The sequence below is a fragment of the Camelus ferus genome, chromosome 26, assembly GCF_009834535.1.
Source record: "Camelus ferus isolate YT-003-E chromosome 26, BCGSAC_Cfer_1.0, whole genome shotgun sequence".
Taxonomy (NCBI): domain Eukaryota; kingdom Metazoa; phylum Chordata; class Mammalia; order Artiodactyla; family Camelidae; genus Camelus; species Camelus ferus.
This window is the reverse complement of record NC_045721.1, coordinates 25,857,515-25,870,026: the sequence shown is the minus strand read 5'-3', so window position 1 is coordinate 25,870,026 and position 12,512 is coordinate 25,857,515. Positions and strand designations below refer to the sequence as shown.

Below are 12,512 nucleotides of genomic sequence, written 5' to 3'. Positions count from 1 at the left end.
TAGCGATGACTGCCCCAGCCGCTCCCCGGAAGCCTCGCCGCGCTCGGGAGCTCCTGCGGCTTCTGGGAGACCTTCTGCTGGCCTTCAGCTCGGAACCTTGCTGAACGCTGACGACCAGGCGTGAGGGGCCAGATGGTCAAATGCTGTTTTCAGTCCTCAGTCAGCCAGTGTCCCTTCTTTGGCTGAGAAACGGGCCCCCTTGAGCTCGGTGTTGAAAGGGGTCCTTTGCGTCCGAAGCGTCGCGGCTTGTGTTACTTGAGCACGCTGACCGCTCCGCCGGTGCTGCGCCTTGCGCTCGGCTGCGGACCCAGCGCGGCGCCACCTGCAGCTCTGGGAAGCCGGGCACCGGCCTGCCGCGCGCGCGGCGCTGCAGGGCCGGGGCGGGAGGCCCGCGCGCGCTGGGTTACTGCGTCCTTCGCTGTTCAAAGGGTAATTGCAGCAGCGTGCTTTATTGCAGGGCCGGCAGCTGCCTTCATTTGTCCCCACGAGCTTAACATGGGCTCCAGTGAGACGCTTCCCCGTGATTTACGTCGTCAGAGGTAAGAACTTTCCGGATAGAACTTGGATCACGCTGGGATTAAAAGATTTCTTGCTTAGCTTTGTAGTGGTTTATTGGGTTACTCGAAACACGTTATTTCAGGCCATTTCCTCCAAAACAGAGTCGTGGTGGAGGACACCGAGCGACAAGGCAGGGGAGAAGGAGGCGCACCAGTTGGAGAAGTTTGGGGGAAAGGGAGAAGGGGACCGAGCGGGTGAGGAGATGTGCCCCCCAAGCAACCTTTCCTCTCCTCCATCTCCCCAGTATTGAGGTACAGAAGGTACTAGGGTTTTGTAAACAGAATCATCTCAGATAACTCACACATTCCAGCAAAGATCGTGTGTCTTTTTCCCTTAACACACTCTTCTTGTCAATATTTCACGTGTGGAAAGATTTCCCACTGAAGTTTCCCACTTTTCCCAGTCGGGCTACCAGTATCCATTCTACTTCTCGAGATGTGCAGATGCTTCAAAGCAAGGTCAGGTTCAGCAGGGCGGGGACTGCCCGGGAAGCCGGGAGATCTGAGCTCCAGCCTCGCTTCTGAAATTCTCTGAAATCCTGAGCCACAGCCTTGCTCACTAGTTAAATGAAGGGCTTGAATTGTTAAGGAGCCTGATACTGTTTCCTGCCTCTCGCTCTAGGAAGATAACGCAGAATAAAGGCAAGTCACTGGTGTTTAATTGAGGCCAGAGTTCCAATCTCCCCTCTACCGTTTATTACAATGCGGACACGGAAGGAGTTAACTTAAGTGTTTTCTGCTGAAAGGTAAGCATGACGTCTTGCAGGAGTATTCCTAGGGATGCGCACGCCGCTCCGTGCGTGGTGACAGGTGAGCTACTGGGCAAGGCTGTCAGGGGAGGTCGAGCACCAGTCGCACAGAACGCTCTTTGGTCCTCGGACTGGACGACACTATGCAGTCATTCCTGCTGACTTGCTGTGAAGGAAAACCCAGTTCTCCCAAAGGGTTTTGCCTTCCTGTGAGTCCCCTTTACGATTCACACAACACACTTCACTTCTGGTCACCAAATGTGTGGATATTTTTCTGACACCAACTAATTCTCCGTGACACCAGCTGGGTGGGTGTCCTATGACTCAGTTCTAACACCATCTACCTGGAGACAGCATCAGATCCCCCAGGGTAAGGGTTCTGTCCTGCCAGACCATCCCCCTCACTCACACTCACACCCACACGCGCACACACACTTCAGAGGCCAGTCCCAAGTCCAGGTTGTCCCCCGGGCTTCTGAACAAACAACTGTAGATCAGAGGTTCCAAGGAGCCTCTTCCTGGATTGGATTAATTTACAGGGGAGGCTCACAGAATTCTGGGAAACACTTAATTGTGTTGACCAGTTTATTAAAGGATGTGATGGAGTTGGGGTCACCCTCCTGCTGTGGACCCCTCCAATCAATCAATAAAATAAAATAAGATGAGACATAGGTGAACAGGCAGAGGAAGGTGCACACAGGGCGAGGTCTGAGGGTCCCCAACACAAGAACTCTGCGCCCGTGGAGTCGGGGTCACCCTCCCAGTGTGGATGTGTTTGCCAACTCAGAAGCTCTCTGAACCCCGTACTGTTGGGATTTTACGGAGGCCTCCTCATGCAGGCATGACGGACCATTAACTCCATTTCCAGCCCCTCTTCCGTCTCTGGGGGATGTGGGATGGGGCTGAAAACGTCAAGCTTCTCAGGATAGCTCGGTCTTTCTGATGAGCAGCCCCACCCAGGAGCCCGTGCAGAGCCAGCGCAAGAGGACAAAAGACGCCCCCAGCGCTTGTACCACTCCCAAACTTACAAGGGTATTAGTAACTCTGTGCCAGGAGCTGAGGGTAAAAATCAATTTACATATTTTTTATTTCCTCACACTGTCATTCAGTTCCTCCTGTTTCACTATGATCTGAATGTTTGTGTCTCCAGAGTTCATAGATTGAAACCTAACCCTTAATATCGTGAGGTGTGGAGGTAGGGCCTTTAGGAAGTGGTGAGGCCGTGAGGGTGGAGACCCCACGAATGGGAGCGGCAGCGTCCTTACTGAAGGGGCCCCAGAGAGCACCCTCCTCCTCGGCCAAGTGAGCACACAGGAAGAAGACTGCTACCTGCGAACCTGGAAGCCCTCACCGGACTCCAGTTCTGCACAGCCCTGACCTGGGACGCCACCCTCCAGAACTGATGGAAGTAGACATCTGCTGTTGCAGGACACCCAGCCTATGGTGCGTTGTTCCAGCAGCCCAGACAGACGGAGGCGTAAACTTTCCAGTTTTACTTTTCTAACTCTTACTCTTTTGATAGGAAAAGCCTCACACTTGCACAGCTTGGATTTTGGAGTCCAGTGTGAATTATAACCATCCTTCCAAACCTCATGAGAGATGTCACCTTGGCAGGTTAATAATGTCCCCAAACCTCAGGTCCCTTTAATAAAGGCAATGTCCCTGGCCTCACAGAGTTGTTCTGAAGAGTAGATGGAATGACAAATAGAAGTCCCTGCATGCAATGTGTGCCCGTCTTAGCCATGCAAAGTGCCGGAGGACTGCCTGGCACCGGAGGGAGGGCTTTCCAGCCCATGATTACATTTGTTGTGAGCTGTCACCTTCTCTCCTTTCCTCATCTTCTTCACTGAAACCTCACCACATAAAGGAAGTTGGGGAAGAAACTGTTAAGTCCCTGAGTACCGTCCCCAAGAGGAGTACCATGTCCTGTCCTCTTAATTTCCAATGGAGAAACTGGCACATGCCTGTCAGCAAGAAACTGAGTGTGAATACATCAACAAGCCAATAAAAAAGTAATTGTTTCCAGATTAATAAAAAATTGTAGTGACAAAATTAAACTCCCCATGAAATCATCTATAAACCATAAGACAGTAATGGTAAGATTTACCTCAAAGAATAAATGAATAAGCACATTATTTTGAGTGCGAATAAAAATGAGACCAAGTTTTTCCATTTCCAAGTTAGAAAACGGTTTCCTTTAAGTGCGAAAGTTCAGTGTCAGCGCAGGTGAGACAGTCTAGACAGTCTTACGTAGGACCGACTACTGAGGGGAACTGGTCCAGCTTTCCTAAAAATCAAGAGCCTTGAGCAAATAATCCCAATTCTAGCGATTTATAGAAAAACAGTGCAGGGAGAGGAAAAGAGGGAAGGTCCGGGGACATCACCTCAGCGACTCCTGGACCCACCGCTGCCCCCTCTGCTCATGGATCGTTTACCACCACTCGCTGCTCATGTGACATTCATTCGCGTAAGCAATGAAAGCTACCTAACGCGCGTGTCCTGTCTTCCCGGGCAGGGGCTGTTAGCGGTAAGTCCCAGGACAGCCACTGCTTTTCTGCCACCAGCAGCCTTTCAGTGCCTTTGACTGTCTCGTGTTCACCTGCCTGCCTCTCCAACAGGGGTGGCATTCACAGTGGGGAGAGCGCATGGCACCCATGGCCCAGGTCTTTGTTCTTTCACACAGAGGATAAAGGCGCGTTTCTCATCCGTGACCCACGGGGATGCTCAGATGCTGTCTGGGGGCAGGCACGTAAACCAAGCTCTGGGAGCCCGGTTTCACGGGGCAGAGTTGTGAAGCCTTCAGACACGGACCCCGTTCAGAGCAGCCCTATAAGGTGAGGCTCTGACGGCCGTGCCTTCTGAGTGACGGGACGCCTGGGCTGCGCTGAACACAGCCGTTTCTCTCCAGCCTCTCACAATTCTCCAACAGACAGTGATGCATCAGTGAAACCCCTGCATCCATTCTTCTTGATCTGTGAGCAGCGCTGCCCCCGGGACATGGGATGAACGGGTGTGTACTTGGGTGTGTGCGTGCGGGTGGGTGGGTGTAGGATTGCAGAGCCTCAGCGGTAAGGACCAATGGGCACTGACTCCACTAACTCTCAGCTCAGCTTTTTCTCATTAGACCCATCAGATGATGCACCAGGACCACACCATGAACACCATAAAGGTAACTGGGCCACGCGGGGCTGAGGGCCTCATCTTCACTTCAGCTCCTGCTACAGGACCACTTGGGGCATTCTAACAAGTGGCACAAGAAATAGACATAATTTTCCATTTTTTTGTTTCTGAATTCTAATGATATTTTCAGTTTAAAATACTTCCTCAGTCCCCACTTTTGCCTCAATTATTTGTAAGTATTATTATTTTGCTGTTTTTCCCCAATGCTTTTGGGAAAGCCTCGTTAATTTCATTAAACAATATATTAAGTCAAACTTAAGGTGCTGAATAAAAGGGAAAAAATTGTATATTCTTTGTGTGAGAATAATAAAATTTCTCTCTGAATGAATCATCATAAGCCATTTTGGAGAAATTAATTACAGGGCATTTTCGGAGAGATGCCGTATGAAGGAAACAGCAGGGACTGAAGACCCGTCTAGTGACTGACAATTAGGAAACACTGCTAAACTTAAATGTCAGAGACATGATACATCCCTCTTTCCTTCTCCTGCCTCACCAAAACCCCGCAAAAGCCAGTAGAAAGTGAGTGGGTTTAGTGACTTGTACATGCAGGGATTTGTCAGAAACTTAAGTAAAAGTTACGGTGTACGGTGAGAGATCAAAATGCAGATGTCTTCGTCTTTGGGAGGCAAACATTTGAAGGCAAAAAAATTTAAATATAATGGCATCGAACTTCCATAAAAGTTAAGACGAATTTGAAAGTGACTTTAATAGTTTGAAGCCACAAAGCTGAGGAATCAACATATTGATTAAGCTCCTAATCCTGACTAAGCATAAGCCATGTTTGCCTCTACCTAGAGCAGATCTGAAACCGTTCTTGCTCGAAGAGAATCTGCTTTCTTAATTTTGAACTCTTCTCTGATCTATAAATCTGACCTGCTGTCAATTTTCCCAGTATATCCCCATTAATAACTCGTCTTAGAAAAGGACATAGTGGGAAAAGTTCCATTAGTGGAACTGTTCTGTCCAGGCGTGAAATGTATGTGTTGCAGCACCGTGTTCTGTAATCGTTCTGCAATAGCATTTTCTGGATTCTAGGGTACGAACTAAAGTTCTTTAAGGTGAGGTTTTCTAATTAGACCATTATGCATAGACCAAGATGCAGTGGTCTGGAGAGAGTGAAGTTGTGTAGGGAAGTAAGACTTGGCTTTGGATGTGCTGAGTTGGATATACCTCTTATTAGACATGGAGCTAAGAATTTGGCTATATGAGACTGAAGAAGGAGAAAGACTGGACTAGAAATATGAATTGGGGGATTGTCAGCCTACAGATGCCAAAAAAGAGCTGGAAAAGAGATGAGATCAACTTCACTAGCACTTCTCAAAGAGTGACGTTCATGCCCAGGGTCCCCAAGGACTGAGGGCCCCTGTTAGGTCAAAACTGTTTTCCCATCCATGCTAAGGTGTTGTCTGCTCCTTTCACGCTGTAAAGAAGCCGTGCCAGGTAAACTGTTCATCATGAATCAAGGCAGGGACACCAGCAGCACCACGGTCATTGTGTTACTCACGACGCTTGAGTTAAAAACGCCAAGGATGAAGCAATGAAAATAACTAATTTCATGAAGCAACCCTTGAGTTTTTTTAATGCTTTTTAAAATTTTGATGCTTTTTACTGCTCTGCTTATGAACCGGGAAATACTTTTACAGGACTTATGCTGCACAAGAAAGAGTGGTGCTTGTCTTGAGGAGAAAGGCTTGTGCACTTCTGTGACTTCAGAGATGGACCGTCTGCTTTTCCATGGAGCACCATGGTTACTGAAAGATGAACAAGTCATGGTGAGTGTACCAGTTTCTATTGCCGCTTACTAAGTTGGAATTGGCCCACATCCTTGGATTCAGTCAACCACAGATTGAAAGTATTTTGTCTTAATTTCCAGAAAGTTCCAAAAAGCAAAACTTGAATTTGGGATGTGCTGGCGACTATTTTCATAGCATTTATATTGTATTAAGTACTGCACGTAATCTAGAGATGGTTTTAGGCATACGGGAAGATGTGCATGGGTTATACGTAGATACTAAGGCACTTTATAAAAGCAACTGGAGCATCTAGAGAGTCTGGTATCTGAGGGAAGTCCTGGAATCAATCCCCCACAGACACCTGGGGGCAGCTGTACCACCAACAGCACCTAGAAGAGCGAGAATATATTGTCTCATCATTGTTTAGGTCTGAAATCCAGGCACAGCTCAGCTGGGTCCTCTGACTTGGGCCTGACATTCAAAGTGTTGGCTAAGCTGACTCTTCATCTGGGGGCCCTGGGAAGACTCTTCCTCCAGGCTCAGTCAGGGTGTTGGTTGTTGGACTGAGGTCTCCGTCTTCTTGCCAGCTGCTGACCAGGGGCTACGCTCAGTTCTGGAGGCCACCCGCCCTTCCCTGCATGTAGCCTCGTACGCCTTCCAGGAAATGGAGAGTCTTCCTCATGCTGAATCTCTTACACACAGAATCGCTTTTCCAGGAAGAGCTCCTTGGCAGGGCTCCTTTGATTAGGCCTGGGCTACTGAAGACAGTGTCCTTTCCTTAGAGTCGACTGTGCGCCATAATGTAGCCTAATCCCGGGAGGGCTGTCTCGGCGTGTCACTCAAAGGGGGAGCATCAAAGGAGGTCAAGGGTCACTGGAGCCATCTGAGAATTCTGCTTATCATCTTCAGATATTAAGGTTTTTCACATTTGGGAATTTGCCATTACTTACTTGAAGATAAATTGTCAACTATTCCTTGAAAAGTAATATTTACCTAATGATGACATTTGAGTTTTTAAAGCAAATATCAGGATTATGGAAAACAAGTATTTGCCTCTGTGATTTTTACAACTTCCTAATACTTAAAAGCCTTTTCTGAGGACATAGTGATATTAACAAAGGTGATGTTTTAAAGATACTATAAAATATCTGACTTTCTGAGATCTTGACACTGACCATATGGGAAATCTAAATAACTCAGTGAACCAACAATTTTCAAATGACTTGTACATGATGCCATGAAACCATGCAAGCTACTCTAGTGGGGTAAGATGCACTTGTCTTCTGGGGCAGATCTCCAAGTCAACCAGTAAAACCTCTAATCCAAGATCTGGTAATAATAATTCTCCAAGTCATTTAAGCAAGTCAACCAGAGAAATGCAATTTGAGAGCTAAAGGAAATTATGTTGTTGGCTCTGTGGCAAATTCTCCCTTGACAAGATTCACTACATTCGGGATGTAACTGCTGTCTTAAAGCCACTTCAGGTTATTAAGGTGCAGTCTTCCCTGTCTTCTCCGATGACTAAGTGTTTGCTGGTGGAATGTTTTAACCCACCCTGGCATGTGTCCCACATGCAAATAGATGGTGTTTCCTTGAGGACTTCAGAACAAGACCTTTCCAAGCTAGTCCTGCCACCACTCACTAGCCCTGAGCTCAGTTATCCTGAATAAGCGCCAGTTATTAATAGTAGGCCCGGTTAGCTGCCGCTAGAGGAAATGACCCCCACACACTTGGAAAGGGGCAGTGGGTCACCCCAGCAAGGCATACTGTAGGATCAGCACCCCAAAAAAAGACTTCTCAAGAGTGTGTGACCAGAACACAGCAGGACTATAAGACCACATAACTGGTTTGAGTTCATTAGTGTATCTCAGTGCGGAAGAGTGAGTGAGATGCAAGGGGTGCATCTGATGACAAGACATCTTTCTAAAACCCTTTCCCCACTCACTTACTGTGATAATCCCTAGGTCCACCCATGTTGCTGCAACTCACATTATTTTATTCTTTTTTATGGTTGAGTAGTATTCAAGTGTGTGTGTGTGTGTGTGTGTGCGCACATGCATGTGCACGTGTGTGTATATATATATATGCACACACACACACAACTTCTTTATCCAATCATCTGTCGATGGACATTTAGGTTGCTTCCCTGTCTTGGCTATTGTAAACAGTGCTGCTATGAACATTGGTCACCCTCAAGCTTTGATTCATCCTTTGTCCATCAGACATTTTTCCATTTGCAAACAGATCTACTCCAAAGGAGATGGTGTGGTCACCACAATGGCTTCCAGTCCTTCCAGTCCCTGGAATAGTGATTCCACCAAATAAGTGGATAATGTGGCTTCCTGCTCATATTTTTGGCTACCCAAGAGATTAGATTAGAGGGAGAAACTATCTTGATCATTCGGACTCCCTTGCATTCATTGTCCCTGACTTAATCATTTATCTTTGTGGACAAAAGTCCATTCTGATGACCTCTCAGGCTCCAAGGCCACCTAATTTGTGGGATTCAGTTGCCCTGAGCCTGGTCACCATTGAGCAGTGACAGAGCAAATCCCTGGGTGCTCAGAGCAAAGAATTTCACCCCTGATGGCTTTCCAGACCCGTTTGCTCTCTACTGAGTGATGTCCATCCTGGCCACACATGAGTGGCAAGGATTATACTTGATAGTTTGCAACCACCAATGAGTTGCTTGCACACCAAATGCTCTTAATACCTACAAGTGCACCCTTCTGCTACCCCTTCTGCCAGAAAGTTGAGATTTCCTTCTGAGGGATTGACCTCCCTAGCATTTACTATCCTCACCAAGCACACTGTCCTTATCCCATTTTGTGAACCTAGAAATGTCCACTGTTCCAGGTTGATAGAAGGACCTAGGAGCTCACGCGGACGAAGCTCTTAACCCAATATTATGACATGTTCAAACACAACACAATTTATATTATGCTAGATATTAAGAAAAACATATTAGCAGTGATAAAAGTGTCTTTAGCCATTATAATAAGTAGATTAATTTACTGCTTCAAAGTCTTATTTCTTCCCAATATTCACTGTGTTCTTTACCTTTTTAGTATGAAAAAATTATTTCAATAATAAATATAATTACAGATAAAAATGCACAGAATCCATGTCCACCCATCACTCGACTGTAAGTTACCAACTCAGAGCTATTCTTTATTATTTTTAAAAACCTATATCCTTATGACTTCCTCCCTACCCAGGTTGTTTTGATGCTAACTCCAGACCCTAAATTCACAAGTTCATAAATACTTCAGTATTCATCTCTTAAAAGAGTAAGATGCTTTTTAAAATGAATGTCCAGGATACCATTATCATATGTAAACAAACTCACGGTAATCCCTTGATATCATCAAATATCCAGTCAGGATTCAAATTTACCTAATTACCTCATTTAAAAATTAAGCTAATTTTATATTTAGGATTCAAATAAGGTATCGCTATTGTAATTGGTGCATCTGTCTCTGAAGTCTGTTTAAAATTCTGTAGTTTCTCCTGCCATTTCTTCCCTGCGCCATCTGCTCTACAATTTATTTATTGAATGCAGTGAGCTGTGTTTTGTAGAGATTCTCACTCCTAGATTTTGCTAATCATATTACTGTGAAGGTGTGTTGTCTGCTTCTCTGTCCTTCGAATGTCCTATTAACTGTCAGTCGGATAAAGCCTTGATAAGATTCAGGTTTGATTTTCTGGCAAGGATTTCTCATAGGTATGCTCTGTGCTTCTAACAGGAGGCACGCAATGTATGGTCTGCCTTTCTGTGATTTCGGGATCTATTGATGACTGGTATCTGGATCCATTATTTCATTAGGGGCTATAAAATGGTGATATTCTTTCTCCCAGCCAGGCTGGATATTATTACAACTTGACTCAATTACATAAAATACAGTGTTGGGCTTATGAATACGAGCTTGGGAGTTACACAGATCAATGTTAAATCTGGGTTCTGTCACTTAATAACCGAGGGTCCTTGGGCAAGCCACTCTGACTTCCTGTTACTCTCAGTGTTCTAATGCAAATGATGGAGTGTTTACATCCACCTCCAAAGGCCTCTAGGAGGACTGGCTGAGATAACGCATTCAGGTAATTTTTGTTTGGTCAAAAGTTGGTGCAGAAACAAGGACTGGGGTGCACACCTCCTGTCTGGGAGGGGTCCTAGGACTGGGAAGGTGGAAGGAGAAAGGGAAAAAACATTCCCTGACGAGTGAGCTTCTGCTTTGGGCACCTGAGCTTCAATGCATCTGGGGTTCCTTCTCGAACCACGTAGAGCAAACCTGTGAGGGTTAAAGTGGAGAGATTTACCCACCAGTCCTTCCTCTGGTTGGCTGAGGGGGCATTACCCTCCCGGCACTTCGAGGCTGCTCTGTGCAGAGGAGACTCCAAGAGCAAGGCGTCCTCAGGCAGAGAAGCAGAGAGAAGGGGAAGGGTAGGCACAGGAAGCCCTGACTGCAGGGAAGTTCAGAGGCAGGCTGACGGGCTACCTGCAGACACCACCCATGGCTTCTACATGCATGTAAAGTACTCATCACAGTGCCAGGCTGGAGGAAAGGCTAAATCAAGTTTGGATGCCATGGTGTTTTGTGTAGGAATGGGTTCAGAACATGCCACCCCCAAATATGCCACTTTTGGAAATTGATTTTTTTGGTGGTGAAGAGACTTGAGAAACAGCAGATGCAGGAAGGAAGGGCTCCTCACCCTCGTCCTTTCTACCTGAAAGCAGGTAGGAATTTCCCGGGAGAAAGGTGCCCTCCCTGCACCCCAGAGGAGAGAACAGTCTCATCGCAAGAGACGAGGAGCTGATGCTGAAATGGATCTGGACAAGGAAACCTACTGAAATAGCCCTCATCTCCCACTAGTTTCCCCTATATGTTTCCAAAGTGATTGCTATAATTTATGGTCCTAAATCCATATCCATTTTCCTGTTTTTTCACTTTGCTACATATTTTTGTTCTTTTTTTTTGGTTGTTTTTTGTTTTTAATATTTATAAACTCTTAGTCCTAGCCATTTTGGTGGTCTTCATTTTTCACATCAAGGCTGCCATGTGCAGGTACAAATATTAAGTAACATTTGTTTGCTTTCCTTATGTTAATCTGTCTTATGTCAGTTTTATTCTCAGGCCCCCGACACAGAATCTAAGAGGTTGGAGAAGGAGCCTCTCCCCTCTGCATGGAGCTGTATTTATCTTGGGCTCTGCTAGCTCCAGTGCATCACTGCACTGGGAAGAATAGTTTTTTTGTTTTTTCTTTTGGTGGGGGTGAGAATATATGGATGGGTCTTTCTAGTCCTTTTGTGATATCATAGATTAAAGGAAAAGTATTGAGTTGAAATTCATAGAACATAAAAGTAACCATTTTAAAGAGAACAATTCAGTGGCATTTAGTCCATTCACAATGTTGTTAACCCCATCTGTGTCTATTTCCAAAACATTTCCATCATTTCAAGGGGAAGCCCCTCATAGCCAGTAAGCAGTTTCTCCATCTGTCCACTGTCCTCCCCAGCCCCTGGCCACCACCAGTCTGCATTCTGTATCTACAGATTTATCTCCACACACAAGTTTTTGCTGAATGCCTGCCTTTGGAGGAAGGAGACAGAGGACCAGTGAGCTTCAGTGGAAATACAATCCCCCATAGTGTTGAGTGTCTTGAGAAGAGTTCAGGATTCTCTAGCAGACATATGATGACACCACCAGCCACGGTCTCTGCTAAGAAAGCTGAAACCCGCTACAGGTGAACACAGCCGGGATGAACACTTGGGCCAATGTGGCCACCATGGCTGGGCTGACCAGATTCCAGCACTACAGGACGATTAAAGATGCAGACTTCAGGGAGAAGAGCTGAAGCTTCAAGGCGTATTGAAAAGGATTAGGAGTTAGCATCAGTATCATCAGGCCAGCAAAAAATTGAGGAGGCAGAAATTATGGATGGGGAGCAGTTATGAAGCACAGGATCTACACAGACAGGGAGGAGGATTGAACAAGCAATCAGTCATAACACCAGTGGCAGCAACAAGACATATCAGGGGCTTACATGTTAGACACGCAAGATTTCATTTATTCCTCACAACCTGTGAGTAGGTGTCCATTATTATCCCTGTTTTGTGAATGAAGAAACTAAGGCTTAGAGTGGTTAGATCATTTGTCCAGAGGGACTCAGCTCCACTGTGGAGGAGCTGGGGTTTGAAGCCAGGTGGCTGACCCCACGCCCTTGCTGCTGATGAGCTGGGCAGGGGGTAACAAGCAGCGGCGATGTCATGGGAGGGGCGGAAGGTCCTGTCC

The 12,512-nt window shown here is 46.2% G+C and overlaps 1 protein-coding gene and 1 long non-coding RNA gene across 2 annotated transcripts in view; one reads left to right on the top strand and one right to left on the bottom strand.

The window, feature by feature from the left end:
• Positions 1–12,512, bottom strand: part of CSMD1 (CUB and Sushi multiple domains 1) — a 1,664,412-nt gene that overhangs the window by 397,981 nt on the left and 1,253,919 nt on the right.
• LOC116660077 lies at positions 1,099–11,261 on the top strand. Its single transcript, XR_004315450.1, has 3 exons — positions 1,099–4,475; positions 6,133–6,261; positions 10,958–11,261. It is a non-coding gene; the product is annotated as an uncharacterized LOC116660077 (long non-coding RNA).